The sequence below is a fragment of the Lichenostomus cassidix genome, chromosome 8, assembly GCF_008360975.1.
Source record: "Lichenostomus cassidix isolate B80296 chromosome 8, HeHo_3.0, whole genome shotgun sequence".
Taxonomy (NCBI): Eukaryota; Metazoa; Chordata; class Aves; order Passeriformes; family Meliphagidae; genus Lichenostomus; species Lichenostomus cassidix.
This window is the reverse complement of record NC_139489.1, coordinates 19,690,563-19,709,635: the sequence shown is the minus strand read 5'-3', so window position 1 is coordinate 19,709,635 and position 19,073 is coordinate 19,690,563. Positions and strand designations below refer to the sequence as shown.

Sequence of the window (19,073 nt, the reverse complement as noted above, 5' to 3'; positions counted from 1 at the left end):
GTAATCTAAATAAGCTACGTTTCTTATCCATAAAAGGTTCTCTCTCTGTAAGAAATTTAAAGTCCGTATTTCTCCTGTATTATTATGTAGTGGCTGCTTACCAGGATTGTAATTTTTTCTAACACTAAAGAAAAAAAATGAAGAAATTAAAGTTAGGCATGTTTATTAAAGGGAAGAGCTTGCTCTGTACAGATTAAATTTTTAGGGGATTTTGATGTCGTGTTTTAAGAGAATGCACAGATAATAATTCTGAACCTTGCAGCTCAGTTAGGACTGATTGGTAGAAAGCATCTTCTGTCTCATATGCAGTATCCTAAAAATCAAGTTGCTGCCAAACTTTGCAAAATCCTGTGGCAAATCATGAAGCTGTTAAGCTTTCTCATAACCAATTTATTTTTCATGTTTGAAAAATGCTCCTGTCTCAAAAATGGATGAATTGCTTTCCTAAAACTGTTTTTTTAAATGACATTTGGAGGGAGAATTTAATCTCAGATGTTTAAAGTGTAGTGTAATGAGAGCAACTGCAAGAGAGTTACATTGAGAAGTGCTTTCTTATATTAACTATGGGTATTTCTGTGAGTTCTATCTATATTGAAAATGACATAAATAAAAAAGTAAATGTCATTCTCTTTTTTCTTTTTTCTTACTCTTTAAATGCTCCTTCAAATAGGTTTAATTTAAGTTGTTTCTATAAGAAAACTGGGCTATAAGACTGGTGATTTAACGGATAAATGTCTGTTTAAAAAGATTAATTTTACCCTGGGACTTCACTGAAGACTCTGGCTCATTGTGCTCTGCAATAGTATAGTATATTTCATAGCTGTGGGCTTTGATGGAGAGCAGCCTGCCCTCTGCTCCGGAGAATGCCTCTCAGGGGAATGTTCCCTCTAGTACTTTAGATGATAACCACTTCCAGAAAGTGTAATGGATGACAAAAGAAACCACAAGATAGCTTGACCCATGCCAGTTTGAAGGCTTTAAAATTACTGACCTTACTTTAAACTTATGGTTGATTTTTTATTTTTACTCCCCTATGTAGAAAATGGGATACAGGTGTTCTGTGATTTCCACCAGAAAGGTTTGCAGCAGGGTGTCCTGGAGCTTCTGTATAAGTAGAGTTTCTTGTATAAAGTGTCTTGGCGCAGACAGAAATGTAGATCACTGCCATGGAGTTGTTGCCACGTGAGAGATCATGTGGTGGAGAACTGGTTCTCGTTTTGGATGGTTATAGTTTTCCTGTTACCATCTGGACAACCAAGAGTGACAAGTGTGAAGTGATCCCCTGCACTTTTGTACATAACACTGGTTTTAAACTTGCCCATCTAAGCCGAGTTGTGCTGTCACAAGAACATTCAGTGAAAATCAGCCTCTGCTGAGCCCCTCTGCCGTGCTGCCATGGCTGTGTTGCTGATGCCATCTCAGTGAGCAGCTCTGACAAATCTGCTCTGCTAAGTTTGTTCTAGACATAGAAGGGACTGCACTGTTCACATGTCTTTTGGGTTTTCCTAGGTGCACATGTAGGCAGAATTATGTGAGATACATATGTCTACTTTGCAGCAGTCCAGAGAAATTTGGCTGACCTAGTGATAAAATAGACTTACCTGTTTTTGTATTAAGATGCCATTGGAAAACTAGCATTTTACTCGTGCATAAAAATGTCATTTAAAAAGTTGGGAAGTCAGACTTGGTGATGTAGACAGATATCTGCCCATTTTGACTGGATGTATGAATTTTTTTTTTTCTGATTTTAAAGTGCCAACCTCAAGAGCAAAGGGTTATCAAGAAGACAGTATTAATCAAGTCTATCCATTTCTGCAAAACTTTCCTATAATACCCTTTACTGGCATTGTATAGGTCTTCATACTGCGACAGACATAATTCGTTTTGGGGCTGCACCACTCAGAATTAATGAGTTTATTCTAAATTTGTGCTGGTAAAATCTTTATACCATCCCATGATGGTATGTGCCTTTGTATAGTGTGCAGAGAGGTAGATGTATATGCACTTATTCAGCTTATTTATTTATCTATAAACTTACAGTGCATAAAGCATAAGATCTAGTATTTTAATACTTCAATAGTCCTAAAATGTCCATAACTATAAAGGTAAATGGCCTATGAAATGATATACTTAGTATCTGTAAAGGAATAATGTGTTTAGAGATCCAGTGAAATAAATCTGTCAACATAAGACTACTTTAGAGAATGTGATTTCCGTGAAGTTATTTTCTTCTACAGAATATTAGGAAAGCTGATTCAGTTAGACAAAAAGAGATTAGAAAGACATGGGTGTGTGTATGGAGGGGAAGCCAAATATGCATTTCAATTACTTGAATTAAACAAAGGCAATGAAAAAATTCCATTTGGCCAAGCCAGCCAATATTTCGTGTAGTAGAAATTACCAACAAAATTCACACAGCAATGAAAATAATGTGGGATTTCTGAGTGTCTAAATACGGAACAAGTATAAATGCTTCTTTGAAAGTGAAAAAAATTCCAAGTCAATTTCCACAATTAAGTCATTTGATTTTATTTTGTTTTAGCTTTTATTGCTAAGCTCAAAATTATTTCAAAGCATTTAAATATGTAGGAATTGGAGGGGAAAGTGACATGTTTATATTTATGCCATCCAAGTATTTTGTTGGTAATTAAAAAAGTGGCAGTATCTAAGACATCACTGTGAAAGAAAGCCTTACAGTAATTTGAATGGTAATGTAGGAAACAGCAACAAGACTCAGGTATATATCCTATAATATATACAGCAAGTCAGCTAGCTTTTAAATGTACATGTATCACTTCTGCCTGAGCCAGTCTCTGAAATGCAGATTCTGAAACTGGGGAGACACTCTAGAAAAGTAATCAGTAGGTCTGCTCTGGGTTTAAAATTTTCCCCTGTCAGCATTAACTGAGCACCTTCCACGACAGGACAGGCTATGCAGGCAACTGGGTCATCCTGAGGAGTTGCTCCTGCGTCAGCTTTTGCATTGCTGGGAACACCAAGCTCTAACTTTACAAGGATAAAGCACTAGGAAATTCCATCACATTAAATATTATTCCTGTAGATTATGCTTAATGTCTTCGAACAAAACCCCAAGTAGATGAAATACAGGATTATATTATTTGAATTAGAGTAATTGACCTCCTGGCTGTGTGTTTATTTCGATACTTTCTATATAAAAGCCACCCTAGTGACACATGTCATCCATTTTGGGCCAGTCAGTGCACATTCTCTTAAGATTAATATTTCAGAATTAAATATCAGATCCAGTTCAACAGTATATTCAATTCCAAATATGAACATTCCCTCACAGAGTGAGAATAGAGGGAAAGGTCAGATGATATCATCAGTTGCTAAGAACAGCTACAGGCTTTGAAAAGTAGGCTGAGGAGAAGGGAATGATACTTGAACAGGAGCCAGAAGTCTGCACAGTGGGGAAAAATTTTTCAAGTTCTAAGTACAGTATTTCTATTTGGTAAGGATCTTTGAGGATTGCAAAATCCAGCTTTCAGGGATTAAAAGCAACAGCAGCCTCTAGAATCTTGTGTGCCCATGGTTTTAATTGTTAGAAATGCAGGAGTTAGGCTTCAAAGCAATGAGACCTATAAATACACAATCAAATGGTTAATTAAGATATATTTTTGCTCTCATCCTTCATTTAGAAAATGATAGCATTCTGATGGGATATATTCTTGAATGCTGTAGCTATTATTATGTTATCTGCAATTATGTCATAAGATTTGATATTTCAAGTCTATTCCGATACCTTTCAGGGTTTTTCAATACAAAAGCAGTTTAGCCCTCAATGTATCTAATAAAGTGAATTCATTGAGATGATGTGTTGAAGATTAAAGAACTAAATCTTGCAATTATTACAGTCATAAAACATGCTAGGTAATAAAACTGAGAAACATTTCATAGAATGATTTAGCCTCTTTAGTAGTCAATGGGAAGAAACAAGTGAGATTTGTCCTAATGAATTTTCCTTGGAAATCATGGAAGTCAGAGTTAGGAAATCTGTGTGAATGAGGCATGCAATACTTAAACCCCTTAGCATGTCTATAATGCAGTGCAGATTCTTGCAAGGATTCCTGAGGTAAAAATGCCAAGTGTGAGCTGTGTGTGAGCACAGGGCTGTGTCTGAGTGGAGCAGCCACAGAGCACTGTGCTGCCAGTGCCACGTTCTGCTCCAGACAGCAGGGCACTGCAGGACATGGCTCTGTAGAGGAGTCTGTGCTTGAGCTCTGTGAGCAGACCAGTTTGGACATCACCACACAGCTCTCCAGCCTGCAATGACAGGTATTCCCATGCTTTCCAAGCTTCATGCAAACTTCCAAAGGATAAAAGAGTCTATATATTCTGCACGGTGTTTATTCATTGCACATTTCAGTACTCTCACTGCCATTCCTATTGGCAGCTCTTTTTAAAAATGTAACCTACTCAATTGCCAACTTTCATTGTAATCCCAAATTTATAAATAAAAGAAAATGACTGCTTAAAAAAAATAATCAAAGCACTTGGCTGACTGTAGAGATGTATTATTACAGATCTCTTTGTTTGCTGTGAAAGTGCTTGTCTTTTCTTTCCAAATGCTAGTCTAATTTTCATAATAATTACTTTAGCCTTGCCTTCCTTTTTAAAAACAGCATTAAATTAAAAAATGAGTATGTTCCAGCGGTCAAATCTGTTGGTGGCAAAACATACTTAATTCTTAATGGGACTGTAACCTTGTTAAAGGCAGAGTGAAAACTAACTGATGTCCTTACAAAGAGAAAAACAATGCAGCTTGTTCCTGTTATAAATAGGGGGAGGGGAAAGGGGAGAAGTGTGAGCTATAAACAAATCTGTGCAATGGAGGCAGGCTTGGTGTCTAACAGGAAAAGTGTCTTGTGTACAGAAGTGACTGTAGGAATAGTGACTGATACAAGGGAATGATTGGCACAAGAGAGGCTGCTGTACTGACCCTTGCAAAAGCAGATTTTTTTTTACAGAGTCTGTGCTCCTCGGTATCCTTGGCTGAGGAAATAAATCAGTGCACACTTCCCAAAGTGTATAACCATGGTTTTTCTAAATGGAAACGCAGCCTTGGAATATCCCTAAGCACAGAAGGGAGAAACTCTCTTGCTAGTAAATCACACGCAGCTAAAAGACTTTGAATTTGGGATGCAGAAACTTGATTCTCAGGTGCTGGAAGATGAACTTCCCCTAGAACAATGGAGATTTACATAAGCTGGCAGCCAGGACTTTAACTCCAGCAGTGATAGAAAACAGTAATTGATATCTTTAAAAAAAAAACCCCAATTATAAAGAATCATAGTCATTTCAGATTTCCTGTCTGAAGTTAATGCAAGTGCATAAAATAACAGTAAGCTAAAAATATTTATTTCCCAGAGACTTGAAATGAATTTAGCTGTGGTGAGATATGTTACATTTTTAATGGAAAATAGAAATAATGAGGAAGAGTTTTTAAATTAATATTTTTAATTAACATTCCTGTCTTTACAGAAAGAGGGAGGGAGTAAAGTGTTAAAAATTAAGTATGTGGACACCTAAACAAGTAACCCCAACTTTTAAATATTAATTCAAAGTTGACTGACTTACAGATGAATTCCAGCTATGGATTCTCTTTTCAATGATTCCTCCGAGGTTTGGGAGTTTAGATGGTGCTTAGTGGTAAAAATGAGTATTTCTTGTATACTTCTGTCCCTTATGGAAGATGACAGGTACCCAGTTTCCATCCGGGGGCAGTAAATGTTTCCCCATCAGTTGCTCCATGGCTGGGCAGAGGGATGGGAAGGGAAGGCAAATACCTGCAGTGCTGCTTTTGGCATTGCTGTGAGCACAGTTCAAAGCTGTGCTGCTGGAGCACCCAGCCTGCAGCACCTCACTGTGCTGCCAGGGGAGCGTTTCTTGCGCACGATAGAGAGTAATGACTCTTTGGAAGTAAATGTCCAAAAGAAATGTTTGGGTTTGTTTTGGTTTGGGTTTTTTTGGCAAATTTTGGCAAAGCTCAGTGTTTAAGGGGACAGTCATTTCAGCATCCAAGGAAATAGTCAGTGTAATTGGATGTAATCATTGCTATGGCAACAATTTTTTCCAGATCAGTGGATAAAATGCTTGTTTCAAACTTGCTTCTATAACTTGTAAGTAGACTTATTTATCCTCTGTTTCATTTCCTCCTCAATATTCTCAATCACCACAATGAAGCTTCTAAAAAGCACTTGTAAAGAGCACAGTGTAACAATTGGTGAAGCAAGTGGGTTCAACAATTCATATATTGACACAATGAATTCAATAGAAAACTAATTAATAATAATAAAAATAATAATAAGATAGTGCTTTGTCCTCAATGGCTTCTTTCATCAAAGAAGCTCAAAGAGCTTTGCAAATATTAATTAAGCCTCAGAACACCCTGATAAGCATCTCCTCTTCTCGTTTTCTCCCTGTAACTAATATTAATTTCTGGATTACAGTGAATCAGAATTACAAATCAGGAAGCACTGGGAGGTAAAAAAAATCCCACCTGGTACTGTTTTAAGGTTACCCACAGAATCAAAGCCTGCACAGGTGAAACCAAGTACTGCATTTGATGCTCTGTGGAATTATCTGTTCACCTGCCCCTGCACTTTCAGTTGTATGAAGTGTTTGGTCCACAGTGTGTGCAGCCATCTAACCAGATTTTCTTATCAACATGTAATCCTTTCCTAATCAGTAAGATGTATTGATTGTTCCTACTACTACATTTACAGTCTAACTCACAGATTTAGACAAAGTGATTTTTAAAAAATTCTTATTTTAAGAAAGTATTCCCCAAAGCTTAAAAAGAGTTCATATATTCTAGTGTGCAGAAGGCTGGTCTAGTATCTTGAGATCTAATCTTATTTGTAAATGGCTTGACTTGTAGCTTTGGAAAAATATTTTAATCTCATTACTTCAATTTCCTGCTTTGGAGAAGAGATAAATAGTATTTGTTTATATTCAGGGTTTCTAGAAGGATTATTTAAATGTTGTTTTAAAGACAGTGTGGCTGAGTGCACTGTCTCAGAACAGGAACAAGGCAATTATCTGTTTACTGAGGCATTTATTTATTATTCCCTAATTTTATGAGCTTGGGCTGGCTGATCTGGGCCATTCTGCAGAGGACAAAATTTTGGTGAGATTTTTTTCCGCAACCTTATCAATGGCTTCCGCTTCCTGGTTTCACTTTATTCACCTACAGGAATGCAGTAATCTTAATTATTTTCCAGTGCGAAGTCAAATCTTGTCAGGCTTATAGCAAGTGCACAATATCATTCCCAAGTGCTGTTTTCTTTGGTCCTTGGAATAGCATTTCCTGTTTCCCATTGCTGCTCCTCACCTCACAATCCCTTTGTATTTCTGGGCCCTATATCCTTCTTCAGTTGAATAACTGCTGCCTCTGATAATCCATCCAGGCTTTTCACCTGCAAGAATGAATTGGTGTCATCTCTGAGTCTGATCTGGGGAAAGGAAGAATGTCTAAATTCAAATTATTTGCAGGAAGCTGCTTCTTCTGGTTTGAACTGTTATTTCAGACAGCCAAATGATTTCTGCTCAAGTAAAGACACCAGTGGTACCACTGCACAAGCTGCATGTGCTTGCTTAGGGCTCTGTGAAAGTCACTGGCTCGGCAAACAGGCTCTGCAATATCACACATTCCTTCTCTTCTTCTGACTTTTACTCAGAATTTCATTTGCAGACTGAACTTGAAGATCTTAAACTAAAACTCTCCTGAGCAGGGATGCAAATGTGAGAGAGGTGAAGAGAGGTGAAGTGACCTTTAGGTAGCCTATTTCTCTGACAAATATTTCTCACTCGTTGGAAAGCTGTGGCGCAGGTTCTGACGCAGTTGTTTGCAGCAGCTCTTGTCACGACGTCGGGGATGTAAAGATGTTTGTCCTGGTTCTCTTGTGGTCAATTTTAGAGAAACACAGCATTGCTTAATTCTGATGAACTATATACAAATATTTGATCAGTCACTACAGAATACAATTGTAGATGGTCTTTTTAAATGCAGGAAAACATTTGAAGTGCTTTTCCTACCTGTTCACAAGCCCAGAATGACTGTTCAGATGCCCTTCAAGTGCCTGAGTGTGTACTTTTAGTCCCCTAAAAGTTCTAGCTTCTGAGGGAAGTTGGGAGTGTGACTGTGAGAAATGCAGTTTGATAAGAGCTGTGCTAGTGAATGCCCAAGGTGCTTGGGTGTTTTCCACCTGGGAGTACCCTCACTGTCCCACCACGGGCACTCTAAACTATACCCTGACAAAATCTCTCTTTCCAGTGATACTTTGAGACATCAGACTCCCTGACAATGCGCTGAACTGTACAGAAACTGGTTGTTTATAGGAGATGGTCTAAATAGGACTTTTGGGTCTAATTCTCTGCGTTATGCTAACTAGGGGGTGGTATAGGGAAAATATGAACTGAAATCTATTCTGGTTACTATCAAGGACAAAAAAATGGCAAATAAAAGCAGTTAGAATCAATTTTCTAAAATATTAAGATTAATAAGGTAAATATTTTGTGTTGCATTAGGTCCCCAAATAAAGAATAATTATGTTTTCAGGTGGAGATTTGTATTTGCTGAGATTACTAATTTGTGCAAAAATAGGTACCTTAGTAATTCTCTCCAGGTTTGTGGCCCTGATCTGTGATACTCAGAATTTTAAGCAAGTGTGCATGTATTTCAAATTGTATTTCACAAAAAGTGTATAGCAAATAGTTCCAAGAATTATTCACTGCTACATGAGCTCAAAGAGCAAATTTACGATTAGATTCACTCAGAACTTGCATACTTCTCTGAAAAGTTGTAAATTAAAAATCTTGTATGAGGACTGTATTTTCTTGAACCAGCTCTTGAAATCTGGAAATTTTTTAAAAAAATCTTTTGCCTTCCAGGGATGAGGTAAAGAGAAAAATTACTTCATCAATTTAACTTACCTTAAGAAAAATCCCAGTTATCTGTTGCAGACTGTTGCATCTTACACAGAGATCAGTGTTATAACATGAACACCATGCCAGAAGTGGCATGTTTAGCATCTGATTACAGATATAATGTCCAGCTAAGGATTTAGTCATTCATTTCCTGTAATTTTGTTGATCCTATGGGATGGCATAATACTTATTTATAGCACATATGCAAAACTTGCTGTTTTGACTGAAGCACCTTAGCAGAGCCATCTTTCAGCAGTTCCTTCAGGTTCCAGGTTTCATCACCATGCTATTACTGTGGATTAATTAGCCTTTCCCAGCAGAATGGTGGTGTTAGAATATGAATGAAGTCCTGCAGCGATCCCTTTCAAGTGTGAGATCACTGGGTTAATCTCTACATGAAACAGTTTGGTTACGAATGGAAGAGCTGCCATGTGGGCTAAAGCTGGCAAAGTCAATATATTTTAAGAGATTTAGTAAGACACACTCTTCAGAAGCAGCTTCACAAGAGCTGTGTGGTCTGCAATAATTTAATAAATTGGAATTACTTTTATATCAAATTGGAGTGCAGCTTTAGTTTCCATCCTTTCCATTTGCTGTATAACAAAGACCTAAAGTAATTCAATGTAATACTGGGCTGTCACCCTGGGAGCAGGCAGAGCAGGGAGGGTGCTACTTCAGGTTTTTCTGATATATCCCAGCTACTTCAGAAGCATTAAATTAACCCCAAGTTATTAACCTGTGGTTTCATTATCTTTTCTCTGACAGAGAACAACAACCTGACACAGGGGGCCATACACAGTGCCCACACAGGGACCTGAATTCGGCATCAGTAGAGCCCAGTTAACTGGGGAGCAGCCATAAATCCCCTCCCTACCTCTGAGTTTTCAGTCAAGGCTACACACTTGGCTTCCCCTGTCTGCTCACTGTCACGCTTGTCATGTTTGTCATGCTTGCTTTCTGTTAATATTCTGGGCATCCTACAAAGTGTTAGTAACTGGATTCTTCCCACAAATGCCATGTGCCAAGTCCTCTAATGCTGATATTCTCACCTGAGTGATTTTACCCTGCTGACTGTCCCAGACTGGCAAAGGGGCTTGCACCTCTGTGCAGGGCACCTGAGCAGTGGCACCAAGGGCAAAAGCACATCAATTGTACGAGGATTTTCCTCAGGGAGAGCAGTCCTGAACTGGAGCTGGATGTGGGACTTGTGGCTGGAATGCAAGCAAAAGAAATGTGATCGCATCAGAAAGGACGAGGGCACTTCTTGGTGGTCAAGTACTCTCAGTGGGAGCTTGTGAAATATTCTTTCTTAGAGCAGTCATTTTTATGTTTATTTTTCCATTAAGTGGTCATTGTCCTACCCAGAAGGACATTGTCCTTATTGCCAGAAGGACAAAACTGTATAGGGATTACTTCATTTTAAGTAAATATTCTTCGCTCCTATGCTCGTCCACTGTGAAATCATAGTTCAACAGCAGTGACTGAAGTGGGTCATACTTGTTTTGCCTGATTTCCAAGTAAATTTAACAAAGTGGGTTCAGACATCTAACTCAAACATTATTTGGTTTACCTTCCACTTAGAAAGGGCTGTGAAAGAAACATGAGAGAGAAAAGGAGAAATCTGTGAAAAATCTGAAAAAGTGAAGAGGATGGAGGAGAAGTTGTTAGTACCAGCCTGCCTAACTTTCCATAGGTACACAGGCTAAGGGCAATCAGTAGCTATCAGTTAAGTAGCCTAGTGAGTAATTTGTAGCCAGAGAGTGTATTTCAGCCCTTTCAGTAGATGATATTTACTATTCAAGATATCAAAAGTGCTTTTTTTATTACCTTGATACATCCTAAAATAAACCACAAGCTGGAAGAGAGAAGTTGCCAATTAGTGATAAGTCTTGCTGCAGTTCCTAGCACCAAATTTTCATTTGCCCACGTCCTGCTTGCTGTCTCACATCTCCTTTCTTTACTATTGCAGTTGTGGGGGGACTTCCATCACAGCACCCCCTGTCACTTGCAGGAGGGGAGGGATGAAGATTTCTAATGTCAAATAAAACATGTCCCCTATCCTACAGTGGACAAAAGCTGCAAGAGGGTAGGTAGGGACACATCCTTGTGCTCAAAAACCCTGGGGAGTCTTCCAGATGACTCCTCTACTCCTCTGCTCCACTCCCTTCTGATAAAGCAGGGCAAAGCAAGAGGACAACCTGAGTTTTAGCAAGTGTGTCTATGTCTTTAGCTAGGGAGGGCTACACTTGCAAGACTGACAGGATATGCACAGTCAAGAGACACAATTTCTACAGTTTTTACTTTTTCTAAAGATTGTATTTATTTGTTACAGAGTAACAAAGATACCAAAAACATCCTGTGATGGCTTTTGTTTTTGAGAATTGGCTCCTGTTAGAGCTAATACCACCATACCTGAAGCATTGCCATCAATTTTCTTTGTTTTTTTAGTTTTTGTGTCACTGAATGATTTCAGTGGAACTGTCTGTTAAACATTTATTTTCCTTTTATGTTTTTCTCTAGCACAGAATGAAAAAACTGCTTGCTGTACAGGAAGAACTAGTCTCCCTACTTAGTATGTAACATAATTTAATGCTTAGATTACCTACTCTGTAATTGTATAGTATACACAGCTAAATATATACTTCTCAATAAGCTTCACCTTCTGTGAACATATGCTGCAGGTCTACAGTGTTTGCCTAATATTTATCCAACTTGGTAAAATTCTAAAATCTTGTGATACAGAAAACCTAATATGTTTTTTAACATGGTAGGTGTGGAGGGAATCCTGAGTTCAGCTGGAGAGCTGTTTGTCTTGGCTCCTGAGGATGCTTTGAAGTGCAGCTAAGCAGGGGAGGCAGTTCTGTTTTGTGGTGCTGCTGCCAGTTCTGCTACTGTTCCTCCACCATCTCTAAACAATGTATTTTGAAAATTGACAGACCTCTATTAAGTAGAGTTTTAGCTCTACTGTATCTTATAAAATAGTAGCGGCATTAGATGATGCTTTTTATATTTTGTCTTCAGTTTCTTGATTATTGTCCTGAAAGCAGTCTGCAGATTTTAAATTAGAGCTGATGGATGAAACTGTACAGCTGAAGAGACACAGCACATGTGACAGGTTGGCAATAGGTTTGTTCATCTTCCTATGCTAAATGGCTGAACATCAGCGAGTAGTGAAATGGCATTAAAGGTCTAGGTCTAGTGAGCTGGCAAAGAGATATTCCCTGAGATGCTAAGAGATGGGAGGGTTTTGGTAGCAATTATTGCACTATTAATCTGCAGATGTTATGGCAGTAGGTCTAGTGTCTGTTCTTTGGGGACTTAAATAGGATTTGATTGTTCTATTTTAATTCATTTCATGCCTCAGCCTAACTTATAGAATTTGGAGAGAATAAGAATGGATGAATCAAGTTTTATTACCTTCTACATTGGCAGGTATCCTATAATGGATTTTTTTTCCTGTTGTCAGCAGCCTCAAATCTAAACTTGATTTTTAACATTTTCATTGGATGGAAATGCAATTGACAGACAGAAAATACTGTCTGAAGGGAAGTTAAAAATAACTTCTGGAAGCAAATTAATGCTATAAGCAGAAGGAAAAAGCAGCAAAACTCTAGTAGGACTACTTGTTATCAGATTAAAAGGAAATTATTAAAAAATTAATTTTCAGACATGTAATTTCCACGTGCTGACTTTTTGCAAGGAAAGAAGAAAAACTTTGTAACTTTACCTCTCTTGGTAAAGCAATTTCATCATCTGTTATCATTTTTGATCTTTAGAACTTTAATTTTTTGTCCTGAATTAACACAAGAACCATAAACAGGGCCATTTATAGATAAATTTTCCAATATTTTCACCTATAAGTCACTGTTACAATAAGATTGAAAGAATGGAAAAACCATTGTCCACACACCATTGCTGTTTTGGCAAGCAATTTGGTGTAGCATGAGATGGAAATAAGTGAATTCTGTAGCAGGTGCCTGCTGTTGTATAAAGGAGGGGAGGCTTTAAAATCTCTTATCTGAAGCTCTGGAATTCTGGCTTTAGAATCTACTTAAGGCCTTTACTAAAGTTTTATGCTTTGCATGTCTCAGTAACTGTTTTCTCCAGAGATCCAATTCATTAATTACATCGCTAGCATTGCCTCTGTCTCACACTTTTAATGCTAGAAAAATGACTTATTAAATCCAGATGATCAGCTGTGCAAAAATTGCACATTCAAAAATGTGTAATATGGAAAAGAAGACTAACTCACAGTGTTTGATTAAAAATGTGTTACTGTTTTTTTCAAGCCTCTTTTAATAAATATTTAAAGATCGCCGTTAAAACCAAAATAACAGAGTTATATCTTATATCTTCTCATTGTGAGAAGGAGTCACTGTAGTCTTGTGTTATAGCGATTGTAAAAGTGAGAAAACTTGTGGGCTGAGATAAAGACAATTTAACAGGTAAAGCAAAACAAGGAATTAATTCAGTGCTTCCCATTGGGCAGGCAGGTGTTCAGCCATCCCCAGGAAAGCAGGGCTCCAGCATATGTAATGGTGACTTGGGAAGGCAAACCCATATGGTCTAGGATAACCCTGGGGTCAGTTGGGGTCAGCTGTCCTGGCTGTGTCCCCTTCCAGCTCCTTGTGCATCCCCAGCCTCCTCACTGCTGGGCTGTTACATGAAGCAGAAGAGGCCTTGGCGCCTCACAAGATCTGCTCAGCAATAACGAAAATATCTCTAGATCATCAGCACTGTGTTCAGCACAAATTTAAAGTAGTCCCATACCCACTACTGTGAGGAAAACTGACTCTATTGCAGCCAAAACCAGCACACTCAAGGCACCACTGAAAAGAGGATTATTGAAAAACAGAAGGAAGGCATCGCATGCATATGTATAATGCAGATGATTCTTGGCTTTATGCAATAGAATTGTCTGGAAAAATGCTGTGTGACTGGAGAGAGGAGATGACAAAGAAACAGGAAAGTGATTGTATTTGCTACAACGTGAGCCATTTATAATTCAAGATAAATATAAAACCTTTTTTTTAAGAATGTCTGATATTGATGTGTTCTTGGCTTTCTGTCTGAACAGGCAGCTTTCATCTGACTTTTGGTGCATTTCAGTTGATACCTAAATTTACCAGTTTGAATCAAGAAAAACTATAGCACAATGACTTTATGGAGGCTGTAAAATATGTATTTTATTCTTTCTTTTGAAAGACTGCTCATCATTAAAGATCTTCTTAGGGCTTTAAAGCAGATTGCTTAGGACATGAAACATGAGGTTTTAAGATGACATTGCTGTGCTGTAAAAAGTCTTTATAAAAGTGCAGGTGTAAGAAAAATTTGATCTGTGATTACCCTAACAAGTCACATTTGTCTGCTAACTTTAAAGCTTCTTTTAATCACAGGTCATAGTCTTTGATGTTCATGGCTACCTTTCATCCCTTTTCCAAAATTCTCTTCTCTGCCTTCCTTACATGTGCCAAACCATAATTCTCAGTGCTGCTAAATCCACACGTCAGACATTTTTTATTTGTGTACTCAGAAATAGTTTTACCATTTTAACTTAATTTCATTTCAATTCTAGTCTTAGTAGTGATGGAACTGCTGTTTTTAACCTTTGTCTTTAAATATTTCTCTCTATATGCCTACGGTTTGTTTTTATTGCTTATTGGGTAATTTAGTCTCATCTGCTCATTGCCCTTCTAAAAGAGCTAGCAAAACCTCTTAACGACTTGTTAATTAAATACTAACTCCTCCAAAGCTTTGCAGAGGACCTGTACGTGGACTAAATTCTGCCATTTGGATTAGAGTGCCATGGATATCTCCTCCATGGTGCTGGTGCTGATACCTTCACTTCTTGTCAAGAGTCCATCCGTCATCTCTGGCAGTCATAATCACATTGCTCCCATTTCACTGGGATTACTCTTTCAGCAAAGTGCAGCCTAGCAGAAGGTAGGGCTCACTCCTCCCTCACTCATCCAGGCAGCAGATGAAGCTCATTCACCATGGATCAGCATTAGGGCACTTGAATAATATGCCACAAACCTGCTGGGGCTTGTGGTCAAAGCAGTGCCTTGGTTTGGTTCTGGAGTGTGTGGCATAAAGGCCAGTGGAGCAGACAGCCAGTGCATGTATAGAAAGCCACAAGGCTATGACTCTCACACCTATTTTTTATCTGAATCTGCCCTTTATTGTGAGATGTGGACTAGCTGAGGGACCATTAGAGCATTTAAAAATGTCGACTCCTTTAATCCTTCTGTTGTAATCATCCCTAACAACAGGAGCCTTGGAAAGTAGCTGTGCACTAAGTGTTTATTGCAACAGAGCAGAAGTTATGCATTTCATTAAACTATTAAAACCTCGGCCTAAATTTGGAAAATGAACTGGCTCTGCAGATCTCAGATTCATTCAGTCAGAAGTATTTGGTACCAGGGATCAACAGATGAAAATTAGAGGAACAATAGGTGGCTTTGAGATTTTTCGTTTCCTTTTCTCCTACCTAGTTGACAGCAAAATCCTACAATAATAGAGTGAGTTACAATGGCATCTAATGATTTTCTGGGAAGCAGGGAGTACACTTCAGCAGGGAACCAGAAGCCATGTCATACTGATGCTTAATATGTTAAAGTTTAAAACCCAAAACCTCAGCAGCTGGTGACTGAGACATGCTGAGGAAGAAAAAAGTAGCCCTACCTTTATTTGCCAACTCATATAATACTAAGATTTATGACATTCTAGTTTCAAAACACCAGATAAACTTACAAAATGGGGAGAGGTTTAGGCCTATTTTAATCCACATGTGGAATGTAGCCTGCAGTAAGTTATTTCTTGGACACTATGTCAGACATCTTTGGTTCTCTGATTGAAACAAATTTTCTAGGCTGTTCTTTCTGGTAATTTTAAATGAAGAAGAATTATTTAGTCTTTCTTTTTTCTTTTAAATACAAAGCATTAAACAAAATATGTATTACAAATTAATAATATATTTTTTTAATTACAAAACAAACTATGGAGCAACAGAGTGGCAGAAATGTCAGCCTTTCCACCAAGTTGCACTTGCCAGGACACCTGAAGGCAGAGGTCAGGCTGCACTGAGCTCGGACAGCTGCAGCTACCTATGAGGGATCATTGCTGATGGCATAGGCTGCTTTCCATAAGGCATCCACCCAGCATTTGAATCACCTCCTTAAACCTCAGGGTGAGTTCCTTGTGGGATGGCTTTGACATCCAGGCTGCCTGCAGAGTGTGGCAAATACATGCCAGGACACAGACAATCCTCTGCCCCTTGGGGATGGAGCGGAGGCAGGACATGTTATCTTAGAGCATCCAGAATTATGCTGAATACTTGTGTTTTGGCAGCTAGGAACTGTATCAAGTTATCAGAGACAATGGAGAACACCATGAAAAAAACTGAAAGTCTGCTGTGGACAGTACTATTTAATCACCTGTTAAAGGCCTGGCCTTAATGCTATTACCTTTTGCTAGAAAGAGGTCAGACCCAAAACGTTTACCAATGATCCCATATATTAATGCCTTCCTTACAGGAAAAAAAAAAATCATCTTTCCCATCTAGTAATTTATATGCATTTGGAAAATGTCACATTCCCCCAGTGTGTTCCTCCATTTATTCACACTGAAGTTCTCCATCTGTGTATCAATACCATTATGAGGAGATTTCTCTGAGTAAAGACAGACATGTTTGAATGCATACTGGGAATGTGGAGTACAGTTTTTTGCCTTCATTTTTCTGCCTTTCTAGACATAAATAATGCACACAAGTATTAAAAAAATGGGGTCCCTATATAGTATCTGTGAAAAAATGTTTGCTGTTTAATTAGAATGGAATGACAAAATATTAAAATACATTTATGCATATTCTGATACATATGGGTGTAAAAACCCAGTGAATACATACTTTTTTCATACATAAAATTTAGGGTGTTTTTTATTGCCCTTTTGTGGTTGCTGGATAGAAGTTTTAAGTGTTTCATGAGACCAGTCTACAGCAAGAGCTCATGCTCTTAAGACAGGTGGTTTTGTTCCAGCTACTGCAAACATCATTACGCTTTGTATTAATTTTCTGACCTGGCAAGTCTGGGATGTGAGAATGGCACTTACAGTTTCATGCTGATTTTTTTCATTTGTTTGCCTACTCTGTGAAGTGTATCTTAGTTCATATTTTTTTTTAAGGAAAAAAATCTGAGAGGTCTGTGGAACATTAGCTACGTAAGACTGCCACCTTGACAATAATTCTTAATACTTTAATATTCTTAGGGTTATTGAATCATTTCAAATTGAAGGAATTCATGTGCATAACTTCTTATACATGATGTTGATAACATAGCCCTAAATTTTAGTGACAGATGGATTCATACAATTTGGATGATGGTGTGCAAATTTGAATAAAATGACAGGTGTACTTCATGCCTGATGCAGAAAGAGTATGTTATGTTTGTTGGTAGAAAGGAAATAGTCATCTGGTATCTCAAATATACTTCTTACATAAGAATATTCTTTGTGAGATGCAAATCTGTAGGAATAACATGATATGTTCTGTTAATAACTCCTTCACAGCTCCTATTGTTTATCCTGGAGAGGTAAGCCTTTTGCCTCAGTTTCTTCATTTGCAAAAAAATTATATCTAATTATCTGGTTAGACTTAATAACAGAGGGAAAATGTAAGCCAAATTTAAATACCTCACAATTGATTTCTGGATAGAATTTTGAAGCTTTTTGTAACTAATGAAGTGCACCACTGGCATGAAGATTTATTTCATTGCTTAACTCTTCAACATCCAGCAACATAATAAAACCTGCAGAGAGGAATGAACCATAGCCAGCCCTTCGAGACTAGCTGAGGTACTTCCCTTGCATGTGGGAGACCTGTGCTCTGTAACTTTTGTCTTCCCAAGGATTCCCAGACAGTACCTTGCCCATCAGCCACTGGAGCTATTCCACTCGCCAGGTTAACCCCAATCTCACAGCTGTCACACAGCTGTCTCAACCACTACCACACTTTATTTCATTCCAGTAAAAGTCTCCCTTCCCTGAACAAGTGGGGAAGAGACTGCAGACTTTTATAAAAAGAAAAAATTGTTATAAAGCTCTAATTCCTTGGATAGGACTAGAGCTGGCTCCTTTTTTTCGTGACTGGTGCTTGTGATCTGGCAACAAAAGCTTTCTTGTACTTCATCTGAGTTAGGTATTTCTTGGGCCACAATTGCAAACGTGTGGGTCAGAGAATAAAGCCAGCCACTGAAGATCTGTGTGCACATCAGAAGGGCCCATTAACACCACCTGGAACATTAATGAAGTGTAAAATTGAAGACGTGGCTGTTTGTAAATTGAGAGATCACTGGGGTTTTTATAGTGACAGTTTTTATTTTTCTGTTTTTTACTTTTAGGTAATGGGAGTGGTAAAATGCATTTCAGCATTAAGAATGAAGATAAATATATAAAGTAAATATGAAGTGGAAATAACTTTATAAAAATACTGAAATAGAAATACAATTAAAAGTCAGGACACATATACCTTAGATCCCTTATAAGTGGTGATTTGGAAGTAACAACTCTTTGAAATCTAAAGCATTACACATGCTTGGGTTTAAAATTTTTAAATGTCTTTAAAAGTTTCTGGGGAGATCTAAAGCTTCATCTCAGTTAATCTGAAAGGGTTTAACATTGTGCTTTAATGTTACATCACAGAGTAAAACTGAACATTTAACTCATATGTCTTTTCAAATAGGAGTTGTCTTTTGTCATATGATGTTTTCTGTCAAGAAATAGTGGCTTTGAACCAATGAATAAAATTTTTTTAAATGTTCACTTTAAAAAATCCCAACAGGTGTAAAAATAAATACATATGTAAGAAGTCCATTTCAAGTTATTGAAATTCAGACAGTGAGGGGGGTAAAGACAGAAAAAAGATCTACTTCTCACATACTTATTAGCTCAGCTCCTTAAATGGTTAGTACGTTGGTTTCCGTTGTAAAAATGGGAATTACAGTCCTGTTTCTGTTGACAAGGGGAAGTTATATGCTGATGGTCAGTCTTTCTTTTCTTTCCTCATCTATGGAAATCAAATTTGCTGTACCTGCTGGTGTGGGCAAGTGATTGCAGCACAAGTGTGTTTT

The 19,073-nt window shown here is 37.9% G+C and overlaps 1 protein-coding gene across 2 annotated transcripts in view; it reads left to right on the top strand.

Annotated features, from left to right (window-relative positions):
* LOC146433995 (uncharacterized) overlaps window positions 1–19,073 on the top strand; it is a 324,515-nt gene that overhangs the window by 262,392 nt on the left and 43,050 nt on the right. The window contains exon 1 of one of the 2 annotated variants that reach the window (XR_014853782.1): window positions 10,925–11,039. The exons of the other annotated variant lie outside the window; for it this stretch is intronic. The gene's annotated coding sequence lies outside the window, so the exon portion shown is untranslated. Of the gene's footprint in view, window positions 1–10,924; window positions 11,040–19,073 lie in introns of those variants that run through there. 2 annotated transcript variants of the gene reach the window in all.